Raw genomic sequence first — 20,675 nt, forward strand, 5'->3', positions numbered from 1 at the left:
TTGTTACTCAGGGACACAGAATTGTTACTGAGGGACACAGAATCGTTACTCAGGGACACAGAATCGTTACTCAGGGACACAGAATTGTTACTCAGGGACACAGAATCGTTACTGTGGGACACAGAATCGTTACTCAGGGACACAGAATCGTTACTCAGGGACACAGAATCGTTACTCAGGGACACAGAATCGTTACTGAGGGACACAGAATCGTTACTGAGGGACACAGAATTGTTACTCAGGGACACAGAATTGTTACTCAGGGACACAGAATTGTTACTCAGGGACAGACACAGAATTGTTACTGAGGGACACAGAATTGTTACTCAGGGACACAGAATCGTTACTGAGGGACACAGAATCGTTACTCAGGGACACAGAATTGTTACTCAGGGACACAGAATTGTTACTGAGGGACACAGAATCGTTAGTCAGGGACACAGAATCGTTACGCAGCGAGCAAAACAGTCGGTGGGTTGCCCAGGAGGCAGCAAGATCGCAGCAGTGTCAGTGGAGGCAAACGGCCACGGAGTAGAGCACCAGCTCCACTGCAGCCTACCACCACGGCCAGTAGTGGTGCCGGTGTGCACGGAGGAAGTAGCAGTCAGCCAGTGAGGAGTAGCGGGGGCAAAGTTTCCTACTCGGCGGTGTGGCAATTTTTCGTCAAGCTGCCCGAGGAAGTAAACGTAGCCGTATGTCGACTATGTGGCCAGAAAGTCAAGCGTGGCCAGGGGGCCCATGTTGGGACTACAGCGTTGCGTCAGCATATGCAGCGTCGCAATTCGGTGGCCTGGGAAAACCGTGATAAAGATACGGCGGTTCTGCCTGCCCCAGCCCCGCTCCATCACCCGCTCCGTTACTTGCTCCGTCACCCGACGTCAATCGCCCTCTATCAGCCAGTCAAGGCTCCAACACCTCTGCTGAGGGGAGTTGTCGCTCGTTGGCATCTTCCGCTCGTTCAGATGCTCCTTCTCCTGCTACTCCTCTTCACGGATTCCGTCAGCAGTCTTTCTTGGAATCCGTTTCCAAGAGACAACAGTTTGCGAGCATGCACCCGACGGTGCAGAAGCTGAACGTCCTCCTGTCCAAGTTGCTGGTGCTGCAGTCCCTCCCTTTCCAAGTGGTCGACTCAGCACCTTTCCGAGAAATGATGGCTTGTTCCGCGCCGCGGTGGAGAGTGCCAAGCCGGCATTTCTTCGCCAAAAAGGCAGTGCCAGCCCTGCATTCACATGTAGAAGAGATGGTGGGCCAGTCTTAGAGCATGTCGGTCTCTGCCAAAGTGCACGGCAGCGCTGACGTGTGGAGCTGTAACTACGGTCAGGGACAGTACATGTCATTTACGGCCCACTGGGTGAACGTGGTGCCGGCACAGCCGCACCAGCAACTTGGACAGGTCACGCCGCTTTTGCCTCCACGTTTGCACGTCCTTGGTCCAGCAAAGATGTCCGCCTCTACCACCTCTTCTTCCGCCGTGTCCTCAGCCGCCACCCCCGTGCCAAGTCCCATTACCCAACCGGCATATCACATGTGCAGGGCGCAACGGTGTCACGCTGTGCTGCACCTGGTATGCCTTGGCGAACGTAGTCACACAGGGGAGGAACTTCTCAGTGTAATGAACAGAGAAATCGACAGATGGCTGTCTCCGTGCAAACTGAAAATCGGAACCATGTTGACCGACAACGGAAAGAACATGGTGTCTGCTCTGCGTCAAGGAAGGTTGTGCCATGCGCCATGCATGGCTCACGTGTTCAATCTGGTTGTCAAGCGGTTCCTAAAATCCACCATCCCACTGCAAGACATCCTTAAAATGTCACGTAAACTTTGCATGCATTTCAGCCATTCCTACACTGCAAAGCACACCCTCCTTGAGCTGCAGCGGCAGAACGGAATTCCACAGCATCACCTGATCTGCGACGTTGCAACAAGGTGGAATTCAACCCTACATATGTTAGACCGCCTTTACGAACAGCGAAAGGCCATCACCGATTTCCTGATGTTACAAGCGGATAAAGGTACTCCCCTGTGTAACTTAGATGTCAGCCATTGGCAGCTCATGCGTGACACCTGCCGCTTGCTCAGGCCCTTTGAGGAGGCCACGCTATTCGTGAGTCGGCAGGACTATGGGATGAACGACGTCATTCCTCTGTTGCACGTCCTGGAACAAATGCTGTTAACAATGGCTGGTCAGGGTGCGGTAGACGTGGCGCACAGATCTCAACGCCACATGACCCCTGTGGGGGCAGAACAGGAAGAAGAGGAGGAGGTAGAGGAGGACATTGGTGCTCAGGAATTATTGAGTGAAATGGGTGGTTTTCCCACTCAGCGGACAGGAGTGGAGGAGCAGGAGCATCTGGTAGAGGAGGAGGAGGAGACAGAGGACCCAGACGCACCGTGGCAGTATGCTGTGGAGATGGAGGCAGGGAGTCCCTCGCATTCCTTGGCACAAATGGCCCATAGCATGCTCGGTTGCTTGCGTAGCGACAGCCGAATAATAACCATCAGACAGAGGGATGACTTTTGGCTGTCCACCTTGTTGGACCCTCGCTACCGTTCCAAAATGGTGGCCTTTTTCACACCTGCTGAGAGGGAGGCCAAAATAACGTACTATAAAAACCACCTATGTAGTCAGTTGGTCTCTGCCTTTGTGCGCCAACGTCCATCCTCAGACACTGTGGGCCCTGTGCGCTCGCGTTCCGCTGCCATGGCAGCAGGGGAGGGGTGGGGTGGTAGGAGCAGTGGCAGCTCCACCAGCAGCGGCTGCCTCAGTCTGCAGTCGATGATGAGTAGCTTTCTTCACCAGCGCAGTGAGGAAACTACTAACCAGCCGCAGCAGCAGCAGCATCAGGTGGACCTGGAGCAGGACCTCAAACAACAGGCTTGGGCCTACTTGGACAGCACCCTGCCAACCGAGGTAGACAATCCCCTTGACTACTGGGCAACGAAACTTGACCTTTGGCCCCAACTAGCTGAATTTGCCCTTGAAAGGCTGTCATGCCCGGCCAGTAGCGCGGCATCGGAGCGCGTGTTTAGTGCGGCAGGAGGTATTGTAACTCCACGGAGGACACGACTGTCCACCCAAAGTGTGGAGAGACTCACGTTTGTGAAAATGAATCAGGCGTGGATTAGTCTGGATTTCAAACCACCAGTTCCTGACACAACTGACTAAATCCGCCATGAATCATGCCCCAAACATGTTATTATTTTTAACATAGGCCTCTGTATGGCCTTCAATTTAAGCTGCTTACGCTTCGCCACTCTGCCATGGGCCCCTGTACCGCCTCCTCTTGCTGCTGCCAGGTCCAGAGTGTGTCATGGGTCCCTGTACGGCCTCCCATTGCTGCTGTCTCCATCGCCACACTCTGCCATGTGCCACTTTCAGGTCTCCTCACACTGCTGGTGGGTTCCATTTTGTCATAGGGTGCTGGCAGATTACGGGCCTCCCATTGCTGCTGCCAGGCCCGTAATCTGCCATGGGCCCCCGTACCGACTCCTCATGCTGCTGCCAGGCCCGTAATCTGTCATGGGCCCCTGTACCGCCTCCTCATGCTGCTGCCAGGTCCAGAGTGTGTCATGGATCCCTGTACGGCCTCCCATTGCTGCTGTCTCCATCGCCACACTCTGCCATGTGCCACTTTCAGGTCTCCTCACACTGCTGGTGGGTTCCATTTTGTCATAGGGTGCTGGCAGATTACGGGCCTCCCATTGCTGCTGCCAGGCCCGTAATCTGCCATGGGCCCCCGTACCGACTCCTCATGCTGCTGCCAGGCCCGTAATCTGTCATGGGCCCCTGTACCGCCTTCTCATGCTGCTTCCAGGTCCAGAGTGTGTCATGGGTACCTGTACGGCCTCCCATTGCTGCTGTCTCAATCGCCACACTCTGCCATGTGCCACTTTCAGGTCTCCTCACACTGCTGGTGGGTTCCATTTTGTCATAGGGTGCTGGCAGATTACGGGCCTCCCATTGCTGCTGCCAGGCCCGTAATCTGCCATGGGCCCCCGTACCGACTCCTCATGCTGCTGCCAGGCCCGTAATCTGTCATGGGCCCCTGTACCGCCTCCTCATGCTGCTGCCAGGTCCAGAGTGTGTCATGGGTCCCTGTACGGCCTCCCATTGCTGCTGTCTCCATCGCCACACTCTGCCATGTGCCACTTTCAGGTCTCCTCACACTGCTGATGGGTTCCATTTTGTCATAGGGTGCTGGCAGATTACGGGCCTCCCATTGCTGCTGCCTGGCCCGTAATCTGCCATGGGCCCCCGTACCGACTCCTCATGCTGCTGCCAGGCCCGTAATCTGTCATGGGCCCCTGTACCGCCTCCTCATGCTGCTGCCAGGTCCAGAGTGTGTCATGGGTCCCTGTACGGCCTCCCATTGCTGCTGCCAGGCCCGTAATCTGCCATGGGCCCCCGTACCGACTCCTCATGCTGCTGCCAGGCCCGTAATCTATCATGGGCCCCTGTACCGCCTCCTCATGCTGCTGCCAGGTCCAGAGTGTGTCATGGGTCCCTGTACGGCCTCCCATTGCTGCTGTCTCCATCGCCACACTCTGCCATGTGCCACTTTCAGGTCTCCTCACACTGCTGGTGGGTTCCATTTTGTCATAGGGTGCTGTATGGCCTCCCATTGCTGCTGCCAGGCCCGTAATCTGCCATGGGCCCCCGTACCGACTCCTCATGCTGCTGCCAGGCCCGTAATCTGTCATGGGCCCCTGTACCGCCTCCTCATGCTGCTGCCAGGTCCAGAGTGTGTCATGGGTCCCTGTACGGCCTCCCATTGCTGCTGTCTCCATCGCCACACTCTGCCATGTGCCACTTTCAGGTCTCCTCACACTGCTGGTGGGTTCCATTTTGTCATAGGGTGCTGGCAGATTACGGGCCTCCCATTGTTGTTGCCAGGCCCGTAATCTGCCATGGGCCCCCGTACCGACTCCTCATGCTGCTGCCAGGCCCGTAATCTGTCATGGGCCCTTGTACCGCCTCCTCATGCTGCTGCCAGGTCCAGAGTGTGTCATGGGTCCCTGTACGGCCTCCCATTGCTGCTGTCTCCATCGCCACACTCTGCCATGTGCCACTTTCCGGTCTCCTCACACTGCTGGTGGGTTCCATTTTGTCATAGGGTGCTGTATGGCCTCCCATTGCTGCTGCCTGGCCCGTAATCTGCCATGGGCCCCCGTACCGACTCCTCATGCTGCTGCCAGGTCCGTAATCTGTCATGGGCCCCTGTACCGCCTCCTCATGCTGCTGCCAGGTCCAGAGTGTGTCATGGGTCCCTGTACGGCCTCCCATTGCTGCTGTCTCCATCGCCACACTCTGCCATGTGCCACTTTCAGGTCTCCTCACACTGCTGGTGGGTTCCATTTTGTCATAGGGTGCTGTATGGCCTCCCATTGCTGCTGCCAGGCCCGTAATCTGCCATGGGCCCCCGTACCGACTCCTCATGCTGCTGCCAGGCCCGTAATCTGTCATGGGCCCCTGTACCGCCTCCTCATGTTGCTGCCAGGTCCAGAGTGTGTCATGGGTCCCTGTACGGCCTCCGATTGCTGCTGTCTCCATCGCCACACTCTGCCATGTGCCACTTTCAGGTCTCCTCACACTGCTGGTGGGTTCCATTTTGTCATAGGGTGCTGGCAGATTACGGGCCTCCCATTGCTGCTGCCAGGCCGTAATCTGCCATGAGCCCCCGTACCGACTCCTCATGCTGCTGCCAGGCCCGTAATCTGCCATGGGCCCCTGTACCGCCTCCTCATGCTGCTGCCAGGTCCAGAGTGTGTCATGGGTCCCTGTACGGCCTCCCATTGCTGCTGCCAGGCCCGTAATCTGCCATGGGCCCCCGTACCGACTCCTCATGCTGCTGCCAGGCCCGTAATCTGTCATGGGCCCCTGTACCGCCTCCTCATGCTGCTGCCAGGTCCAGAGTGTGTCATGGGTCCCTGTACGGCCTCCCATTGCTGCTGTCTCCATCGCCACACTCTGCCATGTGCCACTTTCAGGTCTCCTCACACTGCTGGTGGGTTCCATTTTGTCATAGGGTGCTGTATGGCCTCCCATTGCTGCTGCCAGGCCCGTAATCTGCCATGGGCCCCCGTACCGACTCCTCATGCTGCTGCCAGGCCCGTAATCTGTCATGGGCCCCTGTACTGCCTCCTCATGCTGCTGCCAGGTCCAGAGTGTGTCATGGGTCCCTGTACGGCCTCCCATTGCTGCTGTCTCCATCGCCACACTCTGCCATGTGCCACTTTCAGGTCTCCTCACACTGCTGGTGGGTTCCATTTTTTCATAGGGTGCTGTATGGCCTCCCATTGCTGCTGCCTCCACCGCCACACTGTGGCTCCACACTCTGGTTTTGGCCCCGTGACTGCCCAAATGAGTGAAGTGTGCGGTGATTCTAAGATCGACGGCACTCATCTGCATGTCATACTGACTGTCAGTATTATTTCTCTTCCCCAGCAGACTCCAAGGGCATTTAAATTAAAGGTACAGTGTTCTGCACTAATATAAAGGCTCTCTGAAGCCTAGAAACACCCTTTTTATAAGTTAAATTCGCAGCGAATATATTCGACTCGAATCAAATTTATTCCGCGAATTCGCCGAATAAGCCGAATCGAATTTTTGAATATTTCGCTCATCTCTAATTGGGATATAATAGTAAAAATCCTTATATTCCTGGTATTGTGGTAATTATCAAACTAAACAGAGCTTCATCTTGTTTTGTAATGCTTTGAAAAGTGAACAAATACTTTATCCAAACCACCAGTTATGGTCACTATGGTCATGTGCTGGAAATGGAGAGAGTCCAGAGAAGGGTGACCAAGCTAAGAAGGGGACTTGAGGACCTCAGTTGTGAGGAACGACTACAAATATTAAACATTCTCCCTGGAGAAGAGATGCTTGAGAGGAGATATGATAGCAATATAGAAATACCTTATTATTGATTCTAAGATAGGGAGTAAGCTATTCAGTCTCAGGGAGTGTAAGAAGACATGGAGCCACTCAAAGAAATTGGAGGAGAAGCAATTTAACCACACACTAACACAGGTTGAACTGGATGGACTAATGTCTTTATTCAACCTAACCAACTATGTAACTGAAGCCCTACTTATAGTTATGATTATGGTTTCAACTGAATCGCATTAGTGTCTATCTAAATGGATGCTCAGGATTGCTTGCATTTTTATGAATATTATTGGCAAGACCACTTACTGTTATCTCACATATATATTCTTATTATTAGAGCTAAATTTACCACCCTAATTCCTCCCACAGTTTTTACACTACATAGACAGTAATATACCGAAACGTGCGGATTGTTTCCGATTGGTGTGTTATTACTTTGTGGAACGTTTTGCCAAATGGTTCACGAAATATCACCATTTTTGTGGTGAAATTGGTCCCATAGGAATGAATGGCGGAATGTTCAAAACTAGAGTAGGAGCTGACAAAAGCTAGAGTGTGAGCTGAAAAATCAGGACATGATTTCTAAACTGCCATCACTCCCTCATTTTCAAGCCCACCTGCACAAATATTATATCAAAACATTCAGCTATCCTTGCTGCCACTAAAAATGTCCATGCCTAAGCCATAGTTTTGATATTTTTCACAATATGACCATTTGTTTGCAACTCACGCCACCCATTGACATTCCTTGAAACTCCACTGAAGGACAATTTCTAAACTGTGACTGTGCCTTCATTTTTAATATTTCAGAGACATCCTATGCATCAAAATGTAGGTCTGGGTCTTGTGATTCTCACAATATAAAGCTATTCGGTGTAGGAGTTATAATTTTTAAACTACAACCGTTTGAAGATGGCAACTGCCAGTGAAGTTGGAGCAGTTTGTTTTTAACCGCTCTTCTCTGCCCTTGCTGTAGAGTGAGTTGCCATAGGAACCCAGGTGTGTGAGCAGGCAGCAGAGTGACAAAAGCTAGAGTGTGAGCTGAAAAATAAAAGTTGAAATGCATTTCTCACTCTATCAAGCTTGCCATCTGCACTTTTTAAATTTGATCAATCAATTGCTTAGTGTAATGTTTACTATCTTTACTCACTTCAAACACTCCACACAGTTACTCTGCCCAGTCCAACCTTTTCACAGTTACTCCAGCCACTCCAACCACACAATAGTTACTCAAGCCACTCCACTTGTAGACTACTGGTGGAGGCAAGAACACTTCACACAATTTCCCCAGAAATTGTAGCTTTTCTAGTTATTATTATTATACAGGATTTATATAGTGCCAATAGTTTGCTCAGTGCTGTACATTATAATGGGAGACAGTACACGAGACAATACAGTAGCAATACGATTCAATACACGAGGGGTTCGAGGGCCCCGCTCCTTGGAGCTTACAATCTAGGAATACAATCATTAATAAGGTTCAAGTGTGGACTCAAGCTTTTTGCATCAATTCAAACATACACTTTACTGGATAATCAATACCAGTATGTCTGTCCTCTTCTCACCTGTGTCATTCATCTCCAGCACCCAATTATTGTTCCAATATTATTCCTACAGTACCTGTACTCATTTGTCGATAGGTGCATTTACTGTCACCAGGCAGCTCTCAGTAAACATTTACAATTGGGAGATGGTGGGGGCAGGGCTTACGTGACCACTGTGACAGCCAATCAAAGTGACCACATTATCAGAATATCCACCTCTGTGTCTTTTAGAAAGCTTTAACGAGCTGGTAGGGTTAAATGAGTAATAACTTGTTGATCACAAAGCATGAGAGAAGGTGGATTAAGGAGAGATAGAACTAATCTATTGTTCTTGGTGTAGTGTTACCTTCACGAGGGCCACTTGTATGTTTGCCCCGGGTTCCCACAGCCAGGCACAGTGTATTTCTTCAGCCAAATACACACACACACACACACACACACACATTGCCGCTCATTGTCTTCAATGACTAGTCTAGGGAATGTTTGTTTTTGGAGTTTTATTGTAGAACTGGGGATAGGGAATTGTAGTAGATTACTCCAAAATTAAAACTATTCACACTGAGGATAGTATTGAAGTCCTTACTGAAAGCAGATAGCAGACTTCTCTTTAAAGTGTAGCAACTAGAAGTTTAGGAGTGAGCAATGTCTAGTTAGTAGTAGTTGCTGTGCTGAGCTCCTCAGGTACAAGCCTGTTAAGGTAGACTGTAGCAGTCCAGAAGTAATAGAACTGAGCAAAGTCTTTTGCAGTAGCACACGTTGGACAAGCTCTTCAGAACACTAGCTAAGTAATCTCTTTTTTCAGACCTATATTGACTATCAAGTACCAGAAGGGTACCAAAACACACAGAGTCCCCAAGATCTCTCAGGGTCTGTACTCACAAGTCCAAGGACAGAATTGTTGCCTCTTTCCAATCTTCCAAGCAACTCGCCCCAGTGATACCAGACAGATTTTAGCAGACAATTCCCCTCAGTCAGATTTCTGCAGAACCAGGGTGACTCTTTCTAACTTGAGGCCCTCAGGTCGATCCACCTAAGGCCACATGGCAGCAAGTGCCAGACGAGGCAACCTGCTTTCATCCTGGCTCGGTGCAATCCACTCTTTGGAAAGACCCAGAGCCCATGTGCTCACAGAACATAAATACCACTCCCAGAATGCAATGGGACTGCCTTCCCCTGCAATTGGCCAGGGCTGTGCCCTTTTTCATGCTGTTCATTTGCCTAGCTCCTACCCATGTTCTGGAAGGCTCTCATAGCTTCCTGAAGGTGGACAAACTCAAACAACACCAGAGCATCATGAGAAGACCTGACTAATCAATCACAGCACTCTGTTAAGCAGAATGCCACACTTAAGTTATCTGACAGCCTCTCTGGTAAACACAGAAACACAGCTATGCTTGACTTAACTATACAAATTCTAGCGCTTAACGAGGAGGGTGCTGTATTGGCAAAGAATGAAAATCATTCCTGCCAAAAACTTCCTGTGAGAGAATGATTGCATAACTTTCCTCAGATGTAGCACCATCCTCCTCACCTCCCTCTAATGTGGATAAAAAGACTAAGCAAGATGGTAGTGATGATAGTGAAATGGTAACAAAGGTTAGGAAATGTGCGTGCATGCACAATTTATTAACTTGCAATTTTAACGTGTTTGCATTAAAAAATATTTAGTCTGGCTTTAATGCTCTGTAATCATTAGTAAACTAACAAATGAATTTTTAAAATTGCAAATAGTGCAAGTACCCATAATTATCTACTGTAAAGCAGCCTTCAGACTGGTAGAAGGAGAGACAAAACTGGGAGCCAGCCAAGTGTGCTATGTTCAAATTCACTGACAGCAAACAAGCTGTTAGGTGGAGAGAGCAGAGTGAGCAGAAAAAAAAGACATCATCATTGTGCTGCTATTCTCTTGCACTGTTTATTTGGAAGGCTAGTTGTGTTCAATTTGGAAATGTAGCTGTTTGCCTGGATTTGAGCTTTAAAATGCAGGTATTCTGGACATGCCACTAATTATATGGTACACAATGGCTACCCTGGCCCAGACTGGGACAAAAAATAGACTTGGGCATTTTAGATTAAACAGACAATTTCCGGGGGGAATGCAAGGACATTCGTGGGGGCAGTTGGTGACGTAATATTCACAGAGTCGGTCCTCCGCACTGTAATGTAAAGGGGACTGCACTGTAAAGGGACACTGTATTGATTACAGTGCCTCTTTACAGCACAGTCCCCTTTATATCACAGTGCCCCTAGAAATCTAATCACAGTGCCCCCTATATATTCAAAGAGATGGCCCAATCCAGAAAAGAGACATCCCCATCCAACAAGAGACATAAGAGACATCCCCATCCAGCACAGAGACATCACCATATAGCAGCAATGGGCAAACTACGGTCCGCGGGCCGTATGCGGCCCGGCGGACCTTTTAATCCGGCCCGCGGAGCTAGGCTCCCGCTAGGCTCCTCTCACAGTCTGCCCTGAAGACCGGTGTAGCATGAAAATCTGTCTCCTATGAGGATCTGTCCCCCTCGACGTATCTGCGCATGTGCCGGAGATCGCCGATCGGCTGCTAATGCCTGAAACTGGCACATGCGCAGATACGTCGAGGGAGACAGATTTTCATGCTACACCGGACCGGCGCGGGAACACGGCGAGAGGAACGCGCAGAGCAAAGGTAAGTGAATTGACACAGGGGGGACTTGGGACTTAATATGGGGGATGAATTAATATGGGGAATGAATTACTATAGGGGGGATGAATTACTATATGGGGGATGAATTACTATGGGGGATGAATTACTATATGGGGGATAAATTACTATGGGGGATGAATTACTATATGGGGGATGAATTACTATGGGGGATGAATTACTATATGGGGGATGAATTACTATGGGGTATGAATTACTATGGGGGATGAATTACTATATGGGGGATGAATTACTATGGGGGATGAATTACTATATGGGGGATGAATTACTATGGGGGATGAATTACTATGGGGGATGAATTACTATATGGGGGATGAATTACTATGGGGGATGAATTACTATATGGGGGATGAATTACTATATGGGGGATGAATTACTATGGGGGATGAATTACTATATGGGGGAGGAATTACTATATGGGGTATGAATTACTATGTTTACTATGGGGGATGAATTACTATGCTTACTATGGATGACACATACACATCATTCATCTACTCTTGGTCCGGCCCCCGGGTCCAATATATGAACCCACTGCGGCCCTCAAGTCAAAAAGTTTGCCCACCCCTGCCATATAGCAAAGAGACATACCCATCCATCAAAGAGACATCCCAATCCACAACGAGATGGGATGTCTCTTTGCTGGACAGGAATGTCTCTTTGCTGGATGGGCATGTCCCTTCTTGGACTGTGCTGTCTCTATGCTGGATTGGGATGTCTCTTTGCTGGACTCAACTGAGCAAAGAGACAGCTCAGTACAGCAAAAAGACATCCCAGTCCAGCAAAGAGACAGCCCATCCAGCAAGGAGACAGCCCATCCAGCAAAGAGACAGCCCATCCAGCAAAGAGATAGCTCGTCCAGCAAAGAGACAGCTCATCCAACAAAGAGACAGCCCATCCAGCAAAGACACAGCTCAACCAGCAAAGAGACAGCCCATCCAGCAAAGAGGCAGCTCAACCAGCAGAGAGACAGCTCATCCAGCAAAGAGACAGCCCATCCAGCAAGGAGACAGTCCATCCAGCAAAGAGACAGCCATCCAGCAAGGACACGGCTCATCCAGCAAAGAGACAGCCCATCCAGCAAAGAGACAGCTCAACCAGCAAATAGACAGCCCATCCAGCAAAGAGACAGCCCATCCAGAAAAGAGAAAGCGTATCCAGCAAAGAGACATCTTGTTAAGCAAAGAGACAGCCCACCCAGCAAGGAGACAGCCCGTCTAGCAATGAGACAGCCCATCCAGCAAAGAGAAAGCTCATCCAGCAAAGAGACAGCCCATCCAGCAAAGAGACAACCCATTCAGCAAGGAGACAGCCCATCCAGCAAAGACACAGCTCAACCAGCAAAGAAACAGCCTGTCCAGCAAGGAGACATCCCGCCCAGAAAACAGACAGACCATCCAGAAAAGAGAAAGCCCATCCAGCAAGGAGACAGCCCATCCAGCAAGGAGACAGCCCGTCCAGCAAGGAGACAGCCCGTCCAGCAAGGAGACAGCCCATCCAGCAAAGAGACAGCCCATCCAGCAAAGAGACAGCTCATCCAGCAAAGAGACAGCTCATCCAGCAAAGAGACAGCTCGTCCAGCAAAGAGATAGCCCAATCCACCGCTGCTACAGACCTGTCACAGTGTGCCCACCAGTGAAGGAGAGAGGCCGCTGTCATCCCTTTAGTGTGGCTGTGTGCAGCGTTAGCTCTGTCAAGGCCGTGGTCGCCGCTTACCTCCTACTGTGCGGCTGGTCATTAGCAGGCCACTCTTCTAAAGCCCAGCAGCCCCGGCCTACCGGGAAAATGTCTGGTGTGCCCTATGGCCAGTGCAGGCCTGCCCCTCACTTAATCTCAAACTCCAAAAGTTCCCAGCTAGGTTAATGTGTGTAAGCATGTGTTAGCCACACTACAAAAATGGAAAGATAATCCTATGGCAGTAATTGGGATTCAATGTTCAATTTGGTGGTTCACAAAACACATGTGGGGAGCTGCTGCCCTCTATTGTCTGAATTTGTAAATGCCTGTAAATATGTATGCACTTCCTGCCCCTTGGTTGTTGGCTTTAAAACCCCAAAAATGGGAAGTTGGAAGAGAGAGAGACAGAAAGTCTCAGCCCCTTGTCTTGTCCATGCAGCTAAATGCCAAGCCAGAAGGGATTATTTTGCAAATATTCCAATAATCTATTAGTTTAATGCAGCTGCTGAGTATATATCTAAATCCTTGTGGGCAGCACAGTGGCAAAATGGTTAGAACTTCTGCCTGGCAGTACTAGGGTCGCTGGTTCAAATCCTGACCACGGCGCCACCTGCCTGGAGTTTGCATGTTCTCCCTGTGCCTGCGTGGGTTTCCTCCGGGTACTCCAGTTTCCTCCCACTCTCCAAAGACATGCTGGTAGGTTAATTGGCTCCTGTCCAAATTGGCCCTAATATGTGTATATATGGATGTGAGTTAGGGACCTTAGATTGCACGCTCCTTGAGGGTCAGGGACTGATGTGAATGTAAAAAATATATATATGTAAAGTGCTGCGTAAATTGACAGTGCTATATAAGTAAGAAATAAATAAATAAAATAAAATAAATTGTGACAGAGAGAGTATCTCTGCCCTGTCCTTGTTGTTATTCCATATGCACAGTGCCAGATAGCTAGGTCTGTGCTACTGTGAGTGTAGTGGTCACCTTCCAGTATATTGGTAGGTGAACCAATTTATTGCAATATAGTTTATATGTAACTCCTGTTATTCTAGTTATCCTCTCCCTTTTGGTGTGGGGTTGTGTAGCTTGTTCCTAGTTTAGGGCTCGCTTACCAGTATAGGATACAGCCAGATTAGGATTCTGGTGGGCACGTCGGGATCATAGGCTTAGAGGTCCAGGTGCATGTCAGATTAGAAACTATTAGGGAGAGACTAAAGTGCAGGGTAGACAGGCTGACTCTGAGTTCAAATGCCACACCACAGTTTTTGCAGGTGAGAATTGAGCATTCCAGGCTGGTTGGACAACAGTCAGAGGATCTCCCCATGGCCACAAATCTTGTCTTCATTTCTCCAACATAAAGATAGATGCGGTTTAATCCTCAGAGGCCACTGCGACTGGACTTTTCTGCAACATTCATCTGGAAGTATCTCTATTAATAACTATATATACCCAGGTATATGTGCACAATTCCACCAGGACTCCTATCAAGCCCTTTGATGATACCACCTGTTTGTACATTTGACGTATGTACTGTTATTGATTTCTTCAGTAAAAGGGGTAGTTGCTCTCCAGTAAAAGGGGTAAGCCCCAGAAACAGGCGAGAGGTGGGGGGGGGCAGCAATTCCTCCTGCTGCTTCTGAAAGTGATCCAACTGCTAGTTAGCCACTCAGACTGCTTTCATGTGAAAGACAATTGCAGGCTGAAAAAAAAATACCAGGGTTATGGCTGGTAGCTGTGTATATATACGCATTGCGGTCAGTTAAGTAGCAATAAATGCATAACATATATGACAAAGTCCATTATTTCAGAAAAAAAAAAAAACATTTCCCAGCACGAGAACTTGGGATATACAGAAATGAGCGGGAAGTCCCAGGTGATGTCAATGACTAAATACGGTCATGACTGACTTCATCGTGATTGACCAGGATCTTCATCACCAGACAATATCATTTACTATGGATTTACATTGTGGGACTTTTTTTTTTCTTCTCAAATGTGTTGTGTATTTATTTACAAATTTTTTGTGATTATGTAACCAGGAGTACTATGTATCCTGTACACATTCACATGGGGGGTATCTTTATTTAAATGGGGGCTTCCAGATTTTGGAAGACCCCTCAATCAACAAGGTCAAGTATGTAGGGAAGAAGCCCTTGTGCCCATCCAATATGGGACAACCTTGGCCTACTGCTAATTCTGGAGCTGGCAAACCTGAAGTATCCATTTGAGAGTTGTTGAGATGGCAGTTGTCCACCACTTATTTGCACAAAAGCCTACTGGACCTCTCAAAGAGTCATTGACAGCTAGTTGTTAGTTCCTTGATCTCCAGACCCAAAAACAATTTATACAAATTTTAAGTTATGAATATTTGCCTACTACTCTGACCATTGAATTGATAAGGACATCTGTCTACTACTGGCCACTGAAATAAAATATCTAAAACATCACCAAATTAAGAAAATGTCTGTGATATAATATCACTTTTTATAGCTAATGTTACTGTTTACAGACAGGCAGGGACACGTCATTTAGCAGCAAATTTAGTGGACCTCGGCGTGCAGGGTTCCTCCAGACGTTACGCCGCCGGGTCACGGAGGTCCGGTGGCCATTTTATGGTACCAGCTGGTCAGTGTTTTACTGAGCAATTTCACTGTATTGCTTAATTTCTCTTGCACAAACCACTGTGTATGTTTACCTTTGACCTTTTAATATTTACTATTAAAGCATTCTAATTTTAAATACTACGCTATGGGAATCCCCCCTTATTTTGCTCTGCATCGAGCACTTTAATTTCCCAACTATCCCCTGATGACCATCCCAGTGCCTGGAAGAGGGTGACCCACACATTTCCTAAAAGGGAATTCCAGCTGACCGTCTTTTCCTGTAACCAAAAGGAGGGCTGACTACCCCCAGGCTGTATCCAAACCTACCTTGAGAAGGGATACCTGACAGATCACCTATATGTGATACAATGCGCTAATTATAAGCGCATCTGGTGAGTGCGCACTTTATCAATTTCTTGCACAACCACCTGAATATATCAAGTTTACTGGGAATAATAGCGTCATCAGGAGATCACTTTGGATGAACTGTGTTTATTTTTGATATTTTGTTATATTTTATGACATAAACGCAGGTATACCTACGGTGCGTTTCCCTTTGAAGATTTTATGAACTTTTATATTAATTCAAGAGTTAACATTTTATGATCCATATATGTGTATTTACTTAGTTGCATACCTGTCTTTATAATATTTTATAGCGCTGCACTTTTTTATACATTTTACCTGAAGGAGTTTGGTTTTGCAATAGCTGCTTTTATAACTCAGCGCTCGCTTTTACTATTTACATATGTATTAAAGCTTATATAAGATTTTAAGGATTAAGTTTACATCTGCCTGAACCTGTTCCGTAACTTCCAATTTTATCTGTCTTACTACTTTAATCAATGAAAACTGCTGTAGCTGCCAAGTTATATAATAGGCTACAGTAGAAGGAAGCTATTATTACATTTGATTTTCTTATGAGTAAGTGAACACAGCTGTCAATTATATTTGTGTGATGAAGGGGGGAAGGCTCAGTCAGTAGAGCTGAATTATGTACAAATAAGGAAATCTGGGACTGATTTACTAACATTTGAAGTTTGATGAAGTGTAATGAAATGACAAGGTACTGAAGCCAGATTGACTAAAGTGTGAAGTGATGTTTAATGAACCTGTGCTCACTTCAAGCATTCACTCATGTGCAAGGTAATTTGAATAAAACCGCTTTTATTTTTACATGACTAGATGTTTAAAGCAAACATATGTTCATTAAATGTGTACTTAGCATGAGATATATTTTTCATTAGAAGTGTAGACATATGTATCTGCACAGACTTGTGTAGAAGGGTAAATGCAATGTGCTGATCATTTCTAAGTTCCTTCTGAGTGTCTTTACTGATGTATTTGAGCTGAAGTGTTTGTTCTCCCATGCTGCCATGAATACATCAACACTGGAGCGGTTGTGGTCCTTTATGCCGGAACTATCTATATCTATACATGCTCTTCACTTCTGGTATTATGTGAGTGTAATACTTATGGCTTATTAAATATTGTTTTAATACTGCACTTAGTGGCGCCCCCTTGTATTTTTCTCTGTTTTCTACAGTGATACATTCCAGTCTCTTGGTGGAGCTGCCTACTGTGTGTTTTTTACTGATTATAGACTTTTTAATGACATGGACCTTGTGGACTGATAACTGTGTGCCCCATTGCTAGTTCTAGATCTATTGTTATTTACATCTTAGACTGGCGCTACATGATTTGTATATATTGTCGACTCTAAACCATCCATCCTCTTTTTAGAAAAACGAATCAGTTCACCAATGCGCAAGGCCCCAAAGAATGTCCATGCAAAGGCCCCCCTGAACAGCACCACCTCACAGGAAGATAAAAAAAATCTGAGGAAGCACATGAATCAAGGAACACAACACATCAAAAGACACTAACCCCTTCGATATCCCTTTACAGCCTGCAAAACTAAGAAGTCCTTAGTATAATCCTATCAATTAACAGTTTGAAAAAGAAGGCCAAATCTGTCAAGTTGTGGTTCAATACTGATACTGACATACGCTCTACCACTTTATGCCTGATAAAGTATAAAACCACAAAACTTTCTTCATACTCAGAAACTACACCACCCAGCCCACCAACCAAACCAAACCTTTCCTCCCACACCAGAGAATATACATACCACGGGGCCTGGTTTACAGAACGCAAAATCAGATCAGCCGTCACACCAATGCCACACTCCACAGCCAGTCTTGGCAAGGAACTCCCATTCGCACTGCTCCTGGAGCTAGGTGGCAGAGCTTGTCCCACTGACACTAAGAAAGAGCATCAGCCAAGGAATTAGTACAACCAGAAACATATACTGCATAAACAAAAGCATTCAAACATAAACAGGACAACACCAAATGCTGAAGTAAGCAAATAACTGGAGGTGACAAAAGCTCCAAATAACAACTGCACATAGCCTCCTCTATACAAGCGGACCTCCCATTACAGCTTTCTAAAAATGTTTCCCAAACCAACAGATCCGCCTTATGCTCCGAATATGATGACCTGAACCCCTGCCGTAGCTGACGCTAACTGGTGATTAAAACTCTGCCCATGGGCATGATTCAGCATGCAAAGTTGAACTTACCCAACAGCAATTGCAGCTGATGCAAAGCCACTTTGCCACTTCACTGAGCTGCCGATACCGAAGACTTCAAGTCAGGTAGCTTGTTATCGGGAAGATGACATACCATAGCTATGGTGTCAATCAAGATTCCCAAAAAACTGAGTGCCATAGAGAGGCCATCCATCTAATTAGGAGCTAGCAGAACTCCAAAGCAATCCACCACATGCTGAACAGTACCCAGTAGAAACCTGCAACAATTGAAAGCTGCAGGACCCATGCACCAGAAATTAAGAATGACGGAAGTAATCCCTGAGACATCACAAACCACCCATTCAAGGAAAGAACTAAAAATTTCAAATAACAAACAAGAAATGGAACACCCCATAGACAAACAGCAAATTAATCACCTTGCCACTGGCAAACCAACAAATAAAAACTGTTGGAATGAACAGGCAACAGCCTAAAAGCGGATTCAATATCTGTTTCGGCCAGCAGAGCCCCCTGCCCATAATTCCTAACCCAAACGCACCACTGAATCAAATGAAGAATACAAAACCAAAAACAATTCCAGGGTCGATGTGTTCATTGACCAACCCACCCTTCGGATGTGACAAATGATGAATTAGCCAGAATTTGTTAGGTTCCCTCTTAGGATCAACCCCTAAAGAAGAAACCACCAAATTACAGCATCCAACAGTGGAGAGTGAAAAAGACAAGCCATGCTGCCATCATCAGCTAAAAGCAGCACCCAGTGCCCAAGCCTGCCCCCACTGCTAACACACTGGGTTCTCTCCCTATTATGGAGGAGACCACGCCTCCTTCCAGCTGCTGCCTTCAAAGCAGAAGTCCTTTTCCCACTGCCAGGCAAACTCCTCCCCAGGCTGGATGCCTCTTTACCCACTGCACCACCGGTAGACACAGGGACACCGGCCACCCCAGGTACCTGGCTGGCTCCTGCCAAAGCAGCTCTCCAATGCTGAGCCACCTGAACACCAGTAAAACTGGCTGAGGGTGCCACTTGCCAATCCCATTGAGAAACTGCTGTGGGGGGGGATAATGCAGAAGGCAGTGGACCCCCTGTAAACCATTATAGTACTTTATGTAACCATCTATCATCAATACTGTCTGGAAAGGTGGAGCCAATGATGTAGTTGGGTGGAAGGGAGCTCCTCTTGACACCAACATCCAAAGGAGCATATTGAAGCACTTAAGGGGACAGTAATAGCGATGACCTTATGAATACAGAGTACAGTCTCTACCCACAATTAAGAAGATGTGAGCCATATTCCTGTTGTGCACCATGTTAGTGTACACCATCATGTGAGTGTTTTTCTATTATTTGTAAATAAACTTTAGATGTTACAGAAAGCACTATGATGGTTTAAATGTTTGTCTTTGAGCACTGTTGAAAAGTTAATGATTGTTAATAATATCATATGAATCAATGGAACCATATGAAGGTATGGAGTAATTCCAGGATCAATCCAAGTTTCATACCATCCCAGGCTATGTTATTCCCTTAAAAAAACAGGTGCATTTTGACCTACTTACTATACCAGCAATGGGCAAACTACGGCCCGCGGGCCGTATACGGCCCGGCGGACCTTTTAATCCGGCCCGCGGAGCTAGGCTCCTCTCACAGTCCGCCCTGAAGACCGGTGTAGCATGAAAATCTGTCTCCTATGAGGATCTGTCCCCCTCGACGTATCTGCGCAGATACGTCGAGGGGGACAGATCCTCATAGGAGACAGATTTTCATGCTACACCGGAACGGTGCGGGAACACGGCGAGAGGAACGCGCGGAGCAAAGGTAAGTGAATTGACACAGGGGGGACTTGGAGACCTAATATGGGGGATGAATTAATATGGGGAATGAATTACTATAGGGGGGATGAATTACTATATGGGGGATGAATTACTATGGGGGATGAATTACTATGGGGGATGAATTACTATATGGGGGATGAATTACTATGGGGGATGAATTACTATATGGGGGATGAATTACTATGGGGGATGAATTACTATATGGGGGATGAATTACTATGGGGGATGAATTACTATGGGGGATGAATTACTATATGGGGGATGAATTACTATGGGGGATGAATTACTATGGGGGATGAATTACTATATGGGGGATGAATTACTATATGGGGGATGAATTACTATGGGGGATGAATTACTATAGGGGATGAATTACTATATGGGGGATGAATTACTATGGGGGATGAATTACTATATGGGGGATGAATTACTATGGGGGATGAATTACTATATGGGGGATGAATTACTATATGGGGGATGAATTACTATGCTTACTATGGGGGAATATTACTATACTTACTATGGATGACACATACACATCATTCATCTACTCTTGGTCCGGCCCCCGGGTCCAATATATGAACCCATTGCGGTTCTCAAGTCAAAAAGTTTGCCCACCCCTGTACTATACTGTAGGTCAAAATATAAGGTGAGCAGCTGGTGGTGAAGTGTGCATCACATGGTGTATTTATTGGCCAAAAATAAGTGTGGAGCACAAAGTGAAGAGGTTGTGAGATCATATGAAAAACTTGGGACAATTTTATGTTTATTTTTATTTTTACTGTTTTTTTTATGTTATAAATATGGCACATCTTTTTGATCTTTTTACTTTTTTATTGCAGCACAATACAAAAAAAACTAAAAT

General features: G+C 47.2%; 1 long non-coding RNA gene across 1 annotated transcript in view; it reads left to right on the forward strand.

The window, feature by feature from the left end:
• LOC149474760 (uncharacterized) overlaps window positions 1-19,361 on the forward strand; it is a 60,347-nt gene extending 40,986 nt beyond the window's left edge. The window contains exon 3 of the long non-coding RNA XR_016314375.1: window positions 17,164-19,361. This is a non-coding gene — a long non-coding RNA (uncharacterized LOC149474760). The remainder of the gene's footprint in view (window positions 1-17,163) is intronic.
• Window positions 19,362-20,675: the final 1,314 nt, after the last annotated feature.

Source organism: Staurois parvus, unplaced genomic scaffold (assembly GCF_062004578.1).
Source record: "Staurois parvus isolate SC_StPar_1 unplaced genomic scaffold, SC_StPar_1.0 ptg000001l, whole genome shotgun sequence".
Taxonomy (NCBI): domain Eukaryota; kingdom Metazoa; phylum Chordata; class Amphibia; order Anura; family Ranidae; genus Staurois; species Staurois parvus.